At 33.4% G+C, this 15015-nt stretch overlaps 1 long non-coding RNA gene across 1 annotated transcript; it reads right to left on the minus strand.

Annotated features, from left to right (window-relative positions):
• Nucleotides 1-5403: 5403 nt before the first annotated feature.
• On the minus strand, nucleotides 5404-7130 carry LOC148580278 (uncharacterized). The gene is made up of 5 exons (XR_015883305.1): nucleotides 7028-7130; nucleotides 6397-6485; nucleotides 5822-5942; nucleotides 5650-5704; nucleotides 5404-5564 (listed from the first exon to the last, which is right to left on the minus strand). It is a non-coding gene; the product is annotated as an uncharacterized LOC148580278 (long non-coding RNA).
• Nucleotides 7131-15015: the final 7885 nt, after the last annotated feature.

Consider the following 15015-nt stretch of genomic DNA (forward strand, 5'->3'; position numbering starts at 1 on the left):
GTGATTTCACATGATTGAAGAACATTGAGGGTTTCTTTCACTGCCAGATCCAAAAACTCATCCTGAAGAAACAAAAAGAATTAAGGAACAAAAATGGAGAGAATTCATTCCTTTTCTCTTTGTAAGCCTTCTTATACTGGCCAAAGAACACCAAGAACCAGAAAGCATAATGAAAGGAGAAAAAAGGAACAGAAACAGAAAACAGAGAATAGAAAGAGTGCATAAGGAGAAAAATAGATGACTTACAATAGAAGTAAATAGAATGGGAATATTAGTCATTCATAAATGTTAGAGGAAATTACATCTACCTCCTCTATATCCGTCAACATAACACTTCTAATTTTAACATGACAGATGACACTTACCTCGTGTAAAATATCCAACTTATCTTTATTCTTAAAAGTATTCTTTCTTTCTATCTTTCATTATTCCCATTGAGTCATTGTCTGGCCAAGTAACAGATTAAAAAGAGAAAGAACAATGACAAAAGAAGGAAAAGCACAGAGAGTGTATTAAGTAAAATACAACAAAGGCTGAACTATATACTTGCATCAAACTATATTAATTAATAACAAATGCTAGAACATGAAGCTAGGATAAATTGTTTGGCATAAAAGTGACAAAATAACTTAAACCGAAATAGAGAGTGTACATTGGATTTTTTCCAAAAAGGTAACTAAAAACTCCAGTACCTTGCTCCCAGAATCTAAATGACCATTCATCTTCACCATAAATCTGTGTCAGTAGAACACACAATTCTAATAAGTCATCATGTGACAAAATAAAACACAAGTTTCCATTATAATTTTCCAAGAAAATATGTATGTGCATTATTGAATTTTCTGACAATTTGCAAAAATGTAACCATTTTGTGACACTGTAACTCATGTATCAGTTATGGAAATTGATGTTCATAATTCATATCTCAATTTATTCTCTAGCTATGTTTTTACAGCCATGCACTCTAGAGAGCTATAGTCAACCCAAAAACACTTCACTCCCAAAATAATCTAATATGAAACGTCTAGAATTAACACCTAGTATTTCTCCAACAACCAAATTAATCCATAGAATTAAGAGCTATATAGTTATATATACTACAAATAAGCCAATCACAACTGTTTCTTAATCAGATAAGAATTACTAAGATTAAATTTAATCACAAAACAGTAGTGTGAGTCACATATTGAGACAATTACAATTTGGTATTAATAGTGTCTAATGAACAATTCAATTACTACACATGAATCAATAACAAACAGAGAAAGACACACCAAAAAAAGAGAAAAAACCAAATCCAATCAATAGTAAGAAAAAGCCACCGACAAAAAGAAGAAACAATTAAGACCTGAATGGCGTTGTGGAAGATCCAGGGAATCAAAACATAGTATCAAAAATTGAACTTTTTCAGCTTCAATGAATTATTTATCAGCACTTTCATTTACAAATTACGACAAAAAAAATAGAATTAAAAAAAATCAAAAACCCTAAGACTTGAAAATTTTTAAAATAGAATTTAAAAATTAGAATCATAACAACAAATTATGACAAATAAAAAGAAGTTAAATTCAGAATTAAGAAAAAGTAAAAAACCCTAAGAGACTGGAAGATACAGCGATAGAGGCAAAGAGGCTTGGACGGTGGCAGAACAGAGAGGCTGGACGTTGCAAGACAGCTGACGAACTGTGATAAAGCACGACGGCCCTAAGAACGACGAAACACCAAGCTGCTAAGGAAGACAAAACACCAGGGCGTTGAGAACGGCTGGAGGATGACGATGGGAACTGCGATGGAGCATGACAGCACTGAGAATGACAAAACACCAAGGCATTGAGAACGGCTGGAGGCTGACGAACTGCAACGAAGCACATGCGACTGCTGGATGGCCTGAGGCTTCGACAGACAACGGCAGAGAGGACTGTGACGGAGAGAGGAGAATGGAGCCTGAGATTGCATGAGTAAGGGAGGAGTTTATGTGTGTACGCGGCGTGAGTGCTTTGAGTGAGTGAGAGAGAGAGAGAGATAGAGGAAATAGCTACGGTGCGACAGAGAGAAGGCTGGGTGTGAGGGTTAGGTGAAGGGCTGGGATGAACATGAAGGCGAGCTGGGTGGTGCGGCGGTCATCGCGATCGGCAGTGATGAATAGTGTTGCTGGGTGCGAGGCTTTTAGCTAGGGTTAAAGTGAAATTGGATAAAAGTGAAGCGTATGAGAGCTGTTATCTAAAGTTAACTTAGAAAAAAGTTGTGTGTGAAAAAAAAGGATTGAGAAATTAAATTTTGGGGGCAACTCTATCGGTACGTTTTTGTAGGATACCTAAATAAATATGGAAATTAAATTTTGGGGGGAATTCTATCGGTATGTTTTTGTAGGGTACCTAAATAAATATGAAAATTAAATTTTGGGGAAACTCTATTGTTACACTTTTGTAGAGTGCTTAAATAAACACAGCATATGGGCACGCTTTAAAAATGTGACTGTTAGAAGATTAACTAGCCACGCTTTTAAAGCGTACCTGTTTTCCTCTAAAGCGTGGCAAAAAAAAAGCGTGGCCAAATCACAAATCAGTGGCCACTCTCACAAAAGCGTGAAAATTGCAAAAAAAAGCGTGGCCAAATCACAAATAAGTGGCCACCCTCACAAAAGCGTGGCCATTGACCACTTTTGGCTATACTTTAAAAGCGTGGCAAGAAAAAAGTGTGCTGATAGGCCTTTTTTCTTGTAGTATATATTATAGAAATTTAGATTCTCAAAGTAGAATACATACATACATACATACATACATACATACATACATACATACATACATAGAAATCCAAGCTCTCAAAATAAGGTTAGATATTTCTATTTGATGTGAACCTTTAGTTTAGAAAAAAGAACAAACACGTATTGTGCAAAAATTGAAAAGAAACAAAAATAAAAGATTAGAAGTCAAATTAGATAAAACATAAAACAAATAGAACTCTGAACCAAAACAAACAGTAGCATTGCATCACCAAATTACAGAATAATCTTTCTCTTAATAAAAAAATAAAAAAATCAAATGAAAAAGAGCAAAAACTTTATCAGAATTACCACCAATTTACACAAATCAAATATGAGGAACAAATTTAAGAGCAATTAGGTATGACGAACAAATAAAAAGCTATGTATTATAGAACATCTCAACAAAAAGTCAAATCAGAAAATATAAATTAGGGAATAGATTTGAGAATACTTACCGTAATATGTATTAGTAATAAGAAGCTTGAATAAAAATATTTTAAAACCTGAAGCATCAAAACAAAAATTATATCAAATTTATGAAAAAATAAAAAAAAAATTGAGAGAGGAAGAAAAAATACCTAACAGGACGAAGTTGATTTTGGAGCTGAAGAATGAGATGAGGTCTTAAAACAAGAGAATGAGATTTTGAACATGAAAAATGAGTAGTGTGATCTCAAAGTGATATTTTAAATATGAAGAATGAGTAGTGTAATCCCAAACTGAGAGTAATATGATCCTAAAATCGATAGAGTAAAGTGAAATAGAGAAATAGTGGAATAAATTGAAAATAAATGATTATCAAAATTAAAAAATATTGAAGTAAGTTAAAAACAAATGACTATAAAATTAAAGAATAATTTTTACGATAAAATTATTCATAAAAAAATAGAAAAATTTAACATTTGTAATATTTATTAAAAATATTTAATTATGACTCCTAAAAAAATGTTGAAATAGTTTTCTTTTCTTGTAGTGTATGTCCCTCATGCTTTGGCCATACTCCCATCCTAGATTGAGAAAAAAAAAAAAAGAGTTAACATTTTTAGTTTGATTACTTTACCTAATTAGGTATATATGTGATACTGATTTATTGTATAGATTTAGTTTGTCTGTACCTCATGCTAATAAAAATAATATTATCAAAGAACCAATTGTTCGGATTTTTTATTTAAATAAATAGAATTAATATAATATTTACAAAAAAGTGATTTTTTTTATATTATAAAAAAATAATTATGAACATTTTTTATTTGCACTATTAATAGATATGTGTAAAAATTTTAAACACGTATTTTGGTTGCTCACGAGACAAAATTCCAAATATTTTTATTTATATCACCAGATAAAGTACAAATGAGATATATTCATAACTATCAATACAAAGACTATTTTTTGCAATATAATTAGAATTAATTTAAAAGATAAAAATTAATATAATTTATTATGATTTAAATTTTATTATTTTAATTTTTATTTTTAATCTAATCTAATTTGTTGAAATGATTAGGATTTTTATTATATTAATTTGATTTTTTTATTCTAATTATCCAATTAAAACTATTATGAATTTTAAAATTTTTTAATTTAAATTTTTTTGGTGTAAAAAAAAAGAAAAGAAAAGCGAAAAGAACAAAAGTACAAAACAATTGCATGCATTGGATAATTTTTTAGAAGAAAGAGATTGCGACGCTAATAAATAAAAATTGTGATTTAGATGATAAACAATTATTATCAATCCACGGTTATTAATTAACTTCGTGTGCACAGTTATTTGTGTGAAGTCAATCTAAGTTTTAAATTTTATTGATTAGCATTGTATAAACTCATGTTAATTTAAAAAATAAATTCAAATGGATATCATACAGATTATATTTTTTTAATAAAATTGGATTAAATTATATAATAAAATTAAATTAATTAATATGATCTGGGTCATAATAAATTATATCATTTGATCTTTAAATCGATTCAAATCATAATGCAAAATACGATCTTATTTCGTTGATCATGCAAATGAGATAGTTATAAAAGAGAAATACTAGGCGTCCAAACATATTTTGAACCAAGTTTTTAATCAAATACTCACGTGCCCTTCTCTATCATCGTCGTCATCATCTCACTACAAGAAATTATCAGAATAACGACCGATTTAGCGACCGATTCTGGTGGTCGCTAAAACCTTAGTCGCTAATTAGAAAATAGCGACCAACTTCGGTTGCTAACTGTTAGCGACCGATTTTCGAACAAGGCCACCAAATCCCTCACCAAAGAGTATCGGCCGCTAACATAATCGGTCACTAAATGGTGACCAAATTTTCCGTCGCTAAATAGCGACCAACTTTTCAGTCGCTGAATCAGTTGCCGATGCAATCGGTCGCTAAATCGGTCACCGATGCCTGATTTGAAAATTTCAAATTGGTCGCTAATTCATGAACTAAAAAACTAAATTGGTTGCTAAATTGGTCACTGTTCCTAATCTTATAATTATAAATTTTTACTAATTTCACATTGATCACTATTAAAACTTAATTTTATAAATAATTATATTTTCACAAAATATAAAAAGAATCATAGATCAATTTTTCAAATAAATACCAAAAACATTCACAATGTTTACATAGAAATATAGAATTTAAAATACTGAAAATTCTTAAATATATAAAATTTATGATCCACAATCAAGACTAAAAGTAAAAATAATTCATGAATAACATAACACTGCTCTATTCATGAACAATCAATATGGTTCAACAATTTCTGCACTACTTTTGTCTCTTTGAATTTTTCACTGCTCTTGGAGCTGTAATCAATACAAACCACAACAGAATCTTTAAGCAATCTTGAACCTTAATCTAGTAATCCAACATGTTTAGTGTAAGATGTACCTAGTCCAATTTCCTCAGACCTTTTCATGATCCTCAGACTCCTGCATGAGACATCCTGCATCAATAAAGAATTTGTTTATTATAATTGGATATGATCTTTGAAGAAAGTTCCTTATAGTTTATAGGTTTTGATATCAACTTTTTTTAGATAAGGAACACCATCCATGCTTACTTTCATATACAAACAACCAAATCCTGGTTTCCCTTCAGCTTCATCATTGTTCTTTGTCAAATTTGATGCCATGGTGTTCTTTTAAAATGATCGAATTGGTGGCCACTCCACAACCTGTGCCCTGTTGCGAAAAATGAAAATTTTGATATTTTAACATCCTCCATGTTTGAATTTCCATGTAGAGAAGAACATACACAAACTATATCATAGTGAAACACAAAAATTCAACTAACAATCACACTAACTAGTAACTATGAACAACTCTTTTTCAATCACACTAAGATTAAAAGCCTACCTCAAATTTATTTTATTTTATTTTGATTAATGGAAGTTATCAAAAATACATTCAACATAGTACATAATATCATAGTAGCATTTTTATTTGGCATTATAATTTTAAATTGTTTGAGAAGAAAACATTATAACAGCCAATCAGACTAGTTTCATGAATCATACATTCCTAATCATACATCTTTTCGTGCACCGAATTGATTAAATATCAAGCTTTCAGTTCTATGCAAATCTTATAATTTGGCAACAGTTCAAAGTACACGTTGAATAAATAATGGACTAACCTTTACAACTAAAGCGAAATTGACATCCAATATAATGATATCAGAACTCTCTTTTGCAACTTATGTACCTTGAATGCCCATTACAAGACCTATATCAGAGTGAACACCAAAAAGTAAAGAATCGTAACCATAACCAAAGTAATCAAAACTAGTTTGTATAATTTCAACATAAAAACTAGCCTTAGATCCAAACTTAGAAACTAGGAAACGGAGTCATGTCATATATGAGGACTTGTCATATGATTACATAATATGGATCCAATAGAATCTCTTTTTTTTTTGGGTCTTTGAATGTTAATCAAACTCTATTGCCAATAATCCAAACAATATGAAATAGACATAGAAAAAATAGGCTTAACCTGTTTGAATTCATCACTGGACCTGTATACAGAATCACTTCCAGAACCAACTCTTCCAGGAGGCATAGATAAGAAGAAGGGAGAGTCACCTAAAATACAACCATTAAGGGTACATGCCAGTGGTGAAAGGAAAACTTCAACATTGGACGGACGGACAAATTGAGGTATCTTAGTATCTAGCTTAGATGAGACAATTATAGTCATTGACAGCTCGGAATCCATCTATAAACAAACAATAAAAATGTTTATCGAAGTTGTGATTTATATCTTACAATTTTTTGTGCTCCAAATCCTAGTAAATTAGCTAGAGAAGTGTTCTTTATATCTTCAAAAATGTTCACCCCAATACATTATGATTTTTTTTTCTTGGTCTCTTTATATTACTTCTTCTTACAATCTATAGATATGGCATGAAAGATTGAAAGCATTCAGCAATGACACCAACTTCAACTACCAGATACTTAGCAATTTTATGGAAATTAATCAAGACAAGAAAGCACAATGACTAAGAGAGGCACACACCTGCATTACAACACGTCTTGTAGTGGCATTTTGGCTTGCACCAGAAACTTCATGGCACGCGCATGGGCCTGTTGGTCAAGCAGAGCACAAAAAGTCCACCAGGAGCAAAACCTTACCTACAATGCCCTATTTTTGCCCACATAAATAGTTACCTAATTAGGTTAGATTCTCCAAATATGTTAATCCGAAACATAATAACAAAAATCTAATAATCACATAAAAATCAAGATCCAAATGGAGAAATCGACATACCTAAAATCTGAATTAGACAATGAGAAGGTGAGATATCAGAAAGAAACAAAGACATGTTCAAATTGCAATTAAATTGAAATTAACAAGTACCCACTAACAAGTATCAACATACAATCACTCAAACAACACAATTAATCATAGAAATCATCAATGTAACATCAACAAGTCAAGATTCACAACATTCATGAAATGGGTATAAAATGACAATTGATAAGAATTCATAAAACTAACACAAGATCTAAGCAAAATTATACTAAGGAATTTAAATTAAGTAATTAAAACTAGTAATTAACAAGATCCAATTCAGAATTCAACAAGGAAAGACCAAATTAAAGCTAGATATAGAGAGGAACAAGGGTTTCTCTCTCTAGAAGAACAAAGAACCAAAAACTAGCTAAAAATTGTGTCTAGTGTAAAATGAATGATCCCCCCTTTCCCCCTAGCATCATTGGGTCTTTTCCATGCAGAAACAGCTTGAATTTGGGCCTGATGAGCCTCAGAAATTGCCAGGCACGATTTCCTTTAATGAGGTCACGTGCATCATTCCGTGCATGCGTGCCATGCGTGCGTGCGCGCCGATTGCTTTTGTGATCCACGCGTGCGCGCCAGGTGCGCGTGCGCGTCGGTGGGAATTTTCTGACCCGTGCGGATGCGTCCATCCTTGTGCACTACTTCCAGCTATCCTCATACACGCGTGCGCGTGGAGTGCGCGTCCGCGCCAATGCTGAATTTCCCAAAATCCAAATCTTCATGTTCCTTCCTTTTGTACATGCTTTCTTTCTCTCTTCTAGGCCATTCTTACCCTATTAATTCTAAAATCACTCAACAAATACATCACGGCATCGAATGAAAATAAAAGAGGATCAAAATATAGCAATTTTAAGGCGAAATAAGCATGTTTTCATCATGGAGCAATATTAGGAAGTGAACCCAAAACCATGCATTTCTTGTGAATAAGTGTGAGAAATATTGACAAAACTCCCCAAATTCTACACAATATAAACCACAAAATTGGGGTTTATCAGGAAACTGTTGTTGTTGTTGTTGTTGCTAGAGAATAAGTTACCGAAGGAGGTGGTGTTGAGAAATTAACTACACGACAGAGAGCAACGACGGATCTGGACAGCAAGGCAACGATCTACATCAAAGGGGTGAGCAGAGGTGGCGGTGAGATCAGAGGAGGTGACGGTGAGAAAATAATGGCACGACAATGAGAAAGTTAGATTTGGACAGTGATGAGAAGATCTGCAAACTTAGACGATGCCAACGCCACCGAGATCTCAAAGACGAAGGCGACGACATCGAGAACTCAGAAGACGATGGTGAAGAGTCGTCGGGAGATGACACTGCAGTCAGAAGATGACGAAGATGGTGCAGCGATGAAGAAGACGACAATGGTGTGGGTAACTCAAAAGACAGTACTGTGGGGGAGAAGATGACAATGGTGTGAGGGAGTTGTGTAACAACCCTGATTTTCGAGTACATGAGATCTTTTCGAGTACATGAGATCTTTTCGAGTTGGAAACACCTCTGTTATATCATCAAGAATCTCAATCCTCATTATCATTATGTCATCCTTAAGTTAGAACCTCCTCTGAGGCAAGCTCGATAGTGCAATCGCAAAGAACCTTGTTTTTGAACCGTATCGGTTGGCAGTTTTGATTATGATTTTCGTAAATAGTCTTTGTTTGACGAACTGGACTCGATTCATGAGAGGAGAGAGATAATAGTATAATATTATCATTATATTAGTATTATAAAATGCTTGAATGACATTATAAGGTTACCTGGTCTATTTTTGTTAAAAACAGAAAATCGGTTTAACAGGGTTTACGGTTTACTGGTGCAGCTTAGCACTAGCACTCTCTGATGAATTTAGCAATGCTAAGGCCTTATTATACATGTTCTATTCTCATAATAAATATGTTACTAGTGTCATTTATGCTAGTAGCTCAAAAAATAATTTTTAGAGATGTTTTTACGAGTGTTCCAATACGCCTAGTTTTAGTAGTTGTACACCAGAGATATTTTAATATTATTTTAATCCACCTCCAAGCCAACCAATCACAACTCACCTTACACCCCCAATACCTACAAGGCTGTCTCATTTCATCATTTTGGCCGAAAATAACAAGAGAGAAAAGAGAGAAACTTTCTTGAACACTTAATCTTTAAAGCTTGATTTCTTCTGAACTAAAACTCAAATCAAAACTCCGATTTCACCAAAATGATCCTCTCTTCTTCCTCTACATAACCATGTAACTTATCAAGGATGGAAATAAGGTGAGATGGCTGTCTCCCTCCCATTTCAATTCGGTTTTCAAGGAAAACCATGCAAAACATGTGTTTTCTTGATGTTCTTCCTTAGGAATCATGCTTAACTTGACTTGAGGGCCAAGAAACGTGAATTTCCAGCAAGTCTAAGGTGAGAAATCTCTTCCTAACATACTGAGTGAGATTTGGTCAGTTGAGAGTTTTTGGATTTAAAGTTGTTCTTGATGTGATTTAGGAGGAAAAAGTGCTTAAGGACCACCTGAAAGTTTAACCGAATTAGGAAGCAAAACTAGGTAGGGATTGACAAATTTAATCTTGATTGATTATGTTTGATTTGTGTGATTATGATATGGTTTGGCTGTTCTTGAAATTGATTGTTTGTATGAGTAATTCTTGTTGAAATTTTGGTGAAAATTTGATGAAATTTGATGAAATTCAAGCTATGAATGTGTGTTATTGTGGCTGCTGGAAAATGAAACCCTAGAGCTTAAATTGAGATTCAATTTGTGTTAAAATCATGTAGAAAAGATCGGGTTTTAGTGGTTGGAAATTTATTTTGAATTTTGGTAAAAATCGGTTGTTGAAAAGACTGAAAAACGGGTAAAAACAGAGAAAGAATTTGAAGAATATATGAAGAACACGAAGAACACTTTGAGTGTGGTGAAGAAAATTGAAGAACACCTTTTAGATCTTAGAAAGGGCAAGGAAGTAAAATTTTTGGTGTTTAAGGGGTTATATGGTAATTTCTGGAAGTTAGAGTGGTAAAAGTAGAAATATTAAAAGTTACGGGTGGTAAAAAGTGAATTTTAAAGGTTAAAAGTAAAAGGTAAGTTAATTTTCGAAAATTTAGTATTAAAATAATAAATAATAATAAAATATTAAATAATAATATTTAATTAAAAATAATATTTTAATAAAAATAATAAAATAATACGAAAAAGGCAGTTTTCTGTAAAAGCTTTAGAAAGACAACTTTAAGTGTAGAATCTCATAATTACCTTCATAAAACACTTAGGGAGTGGTAATAACATGATAGTGAGGCAAAGATAAAGAAAAGATAAAAAGTTAAAGAAAAGATAAAAACCAAAGAAAAAGTCTGTAAAATTTTAATGACAGAAAAACAGACAGAGACTAGTGAACGAACTAGGGCAACTTAGTTAGTACTTGAGTTGCGACTAAGGTTAGGTGTTATATGAAAAGTTAAACTGTTTCAGTATAGACTTAATGAACCTATACCTGGGACAGGCTAACTATTCATACCGAAATTTACATAAGCTTTAAATACAAATGTTAAACAGAGAAATCAGAGCAGAATAAAGTAACACAGAGCACAGAGTAACCAGAGTAAAGTAAAGAGATACAAAGAGAAAAGAATAATATGATAAGAGAAATGGTTTGAGCCAGGATATTGTAAAAGTGAAAGATGTAAAGTTTGTACAGTATGATTGAACAGAGAAAGAAAGAGGTACTGCATAAGAATGTGAAAATGATGATGAATAATGAGAATGATGATGAATGATGATAATGAGAATGATTATGTAATGATTTGCTGCGTGAAGGCAGTCAGATAGATAGTGGTACGACCACAGAACGTTTTCCAGTGTTACACAGCTATTGAGAGCTGTACCTGCAACTGATAACCTGGGATCACTTGCAGAGGATATTAATTCATACACGGCTAGAATGCCACAAATGTAAGGCGAGGATTGCTTACAGAGAATATGATTTCATACACGGCTGGAATGCCGCCACCTGTAAGGCAGAGTTTTCTTACAGAGGATATGACGCATACGTCGGTTAGTGAGAACTGTACCTATGCTGACTGGAAAACCATACCCATTTCAGCTGCTTCGGGTTACGTCGGGAACGGGTAGAAACCGACAGATGAGCTCATTACCTGCGCTAGGGCTAGACATGCATCATACTTGGTTGCACATTTCCTTTATTATGATTGTGGTATGAATGTATGATTTCCTTGTTTGTATTCCATTCTCTGCGCTTGTGTTATTTTCTTGTATTCTTCTGTTTGTGTTTTGCTATCTGTTTTCTCTATCTTCTTTACTTATCTGTGTTTTCTAATTACTGCTTCTTTGTATTCTGCTAATAGTCTGCTAAACAACATAGAATTAATGAATGTAACTAATAACCCCGACCCTACTAAGAACTCCCCAGTTCTTACCCCTTCTCTCTCCCTTCCCCCTTCAGATGGAAGTAAGAGTACTTTACCATAGTTCATTGATGACCGTTCGCAAGAAGAGAATTCTGCTCTAGATAGTCTTCTGAGTCTAGGGTGAATATCGTTCTCTGATTATATGTATATACTGTGAGACCAGCCAACGTCTGCACCCCGTTCGTATGCGCACTTTAACCTAAATCCTGTGTACGAGATTCCTATTGTATGGCTACTTCATGAGGTACCAGAGAGATGTCCTGTGGAAAAGTCTGATCGTGTAGAGGAGTAGCAGATGATGTTCTATCTTTTGATGACGTTCCACCTGACTTGAGTTTTGAAGACCTAGAACGTACTTACCCTCGCTTTAGTAGTTTAGAGGGACTAGGTGAGTATAGAGTCTAGGCTAGCCTTGGTGCCAGCTTAGGGACCTCTTGAACAGGTCAGGACCTGGGATGTTGTATGTATATACATGTATATAGATATTATTTAGCTATATCTAGGGGTATTCTAACTAACAGTCTATATTCTAATAAAGGCTGAATCACCGAATGTTGTCAACTACTTGTGATGTATTTATGTGTGGTTGTTTATAACTGTTTTATCTGTTATTATTTGTGAATTGATTATAAATGATTCTGTCTATTAATCTAAACATTTTCAAAAAAAAATACACCTCGCAAATTAACTACGCTTTTAACAACGAATCAGGCTCATATGATAAATAATAGATAATAATTAGGAAGACAAATTGGTAGCGCTCAGTTTCCAGTATGATCTAGACATATTGAAAATTGGGTCGTTACAAGTTGAGTTAGGCTTAGTAAGGGTAACTCAGTAACTTTGTTATTTTCTTGAATTTAGTGACCGATTTTGTGACTGATTAGTTTATAAAAGTATCTTTCAATTGGTCGCTAAAATCGGTCGCTATCTTAATAATTAGTAATCAATATAGAGGCCATAGTCTTAGCAACCGAATTAGCGACCAAACAATTTTTTATCCTATTTTTTTATCGATTGGAAAATCAGTCTCTAAATTAAAAGATAGCGACCAATTTTGTGACCAAGAATTCCAAAGACATTACTTCTCTTGTTTTGGTTGCTAATTCGGTTGCTAACTTAAAAAATAGTGACCGATTTAGTGACCAACTTTATTCTGGTTGTATAATAAATTTTTCGGTTGCTAATTCGGTTACTATTAGCGACCGATTTTGTTGATCGCTAAAATTGGTCTCTATCTTATCAATTAGCAACCAATTTAGCGATTATTGCCTTAGCAACCAAGCAATTTTTCACCCTATTTCTCTATTGGTTGCAAAATCGGTCGCTAAATTAAAAAATAGCGACCGATTTTGTGACCAAGAATCCCAAAGACGTTACTTCTCTTATTTTGGTTGCTAATTTGGTCGCTAAATTAAAAAATAGGGACCAATTTAGCTACCAACTTTATTTTGGTTGTATAATAAACTTATTGGTTGCTAATTCGGTTGCTATATGGGACCGATTTTGTGGGTCGCTAAAATCGGTCATTGAATATAATTTAGTGACCGATTTAGGGAGCAATTTTTTTCTGGTCCTAGAAATTCTATATCGGTCACTAAATTAATCGCTATTCGAAACCAAATTTTTTAGTTGCTAAAATCGGTCGCTATTCTTCTAATTTTTTATAGTGTCTTCTTCTTATTTTGTGTCTTTCCTTCTTCAACATTGTTGTCATTGTCACTGCTATCAACCAATGTTGTCTTGTTGTTGTTATTGTTTAAATTTTTCTTTTTTTCCTCCTCATCTTCTTCTATTATTAGCATCACCATCCTCGTCATTTTCATCTTCTTCTCTTAAACAATGAAATACGCATAACACCCAAATAACAAAATACATTCGCAGGAAAAATTTGTGTGCTATATGAAAAAATTTGTATACTATACCAATGAAATATGCGTAACATAAATTTTGGTATAAAACACAAAAATCTGAGTGTATATATAGTACAAAAATTTTGATGTGTTGCACATAAACTTTTGAAGAATTACATACCGAGAACACTGATTTATCCAACAAACAAAATACAATCGCAGTAAAAATTTGTGTGCTATATACAAAAATTTGTGTGCCATATGCAAATATTTATGTTCTATATGCAAATATTATGTGCTATATGCAAATATTTGTATATTATACCAATGAAATACGTACAACATATAAATTTTGGTGTACATGATGCCTAGGCATCTTTGGCTAGTTTCACAAGCCATTTTCTAAAGTTTTTACTTTGTTTCATGCATTATCTTCATCAATAAGCAAGCATTTGGATGAGTTATGTATGCATGTCTTGATTCATCAAACACAAGTGAATTATAATCATATTCATTAGATTTATGCAAGAACTACTTGATGTATTGAGTGATACATTATCTTGGAATTATGGCAAAGCTTTGATGCACTTGTTTGATTGATGATAGGCAAAGAGAAGCAAAGGAGAAGCAGAGAAGAAGCAGAGAGGCTGTGGCGTTAGTGGCCAAGTTAGCACACTAACGCCATGGTTAACGGTGGCTCAATGAAGAGCTGCTGGCATTAGTGGCCAAGTTAGCCCACTAACGCCAGTGCTAACGTGGTCTACAAGGAAGAAGCTGGCGTTAGTGGCAAAGTTTGCCCATTAACACCAGTGCCAACGTTGCCAATGAAGAGGTGCTGGCGTTAGTGGCCAAGTTAGCCCACTAACGCTAGTGCCAACGTTGGTCAAGGAAGAAGGCAACGTTAGTGACCAAAGTTAGCTCACCAACGCTACTACACATGCAGGAAGGTGCCAACGTTAGTGTGCTAACGCCACTGATACATGAGCATCTTCTCTATCTCTTCCTACTGAATTTGCATTTGAATTGTTAAGTTTAATCAAGATTTAAATATGTTTTAGCCACTATGAACACTACTTTGAGTCGTGTGCAATTCTGTTTATTTCAAGTAGCATTTTGGATAAATTTGACGGAGTTTTTGTGAAGAAACGAAGCTACAGCAGAATAAGGACTTGAAGCAAACTTGGACTCT

Source organism: Arachis ipaensis, chromosome B10 (genome assembly GCF_059453495.1).
Source record: "Arachis ipaensis isolate K30076 ecotype BB chromosome B10, ASM5945349v1, whole genome shotgun sequence".
Taxonomy (NCBI): Eukaryota; Viridiplantae; Streptophyta; class Magnoliopsida; order Fabales; family Fabaceae; genus Arachis; species Arachis ipaensis.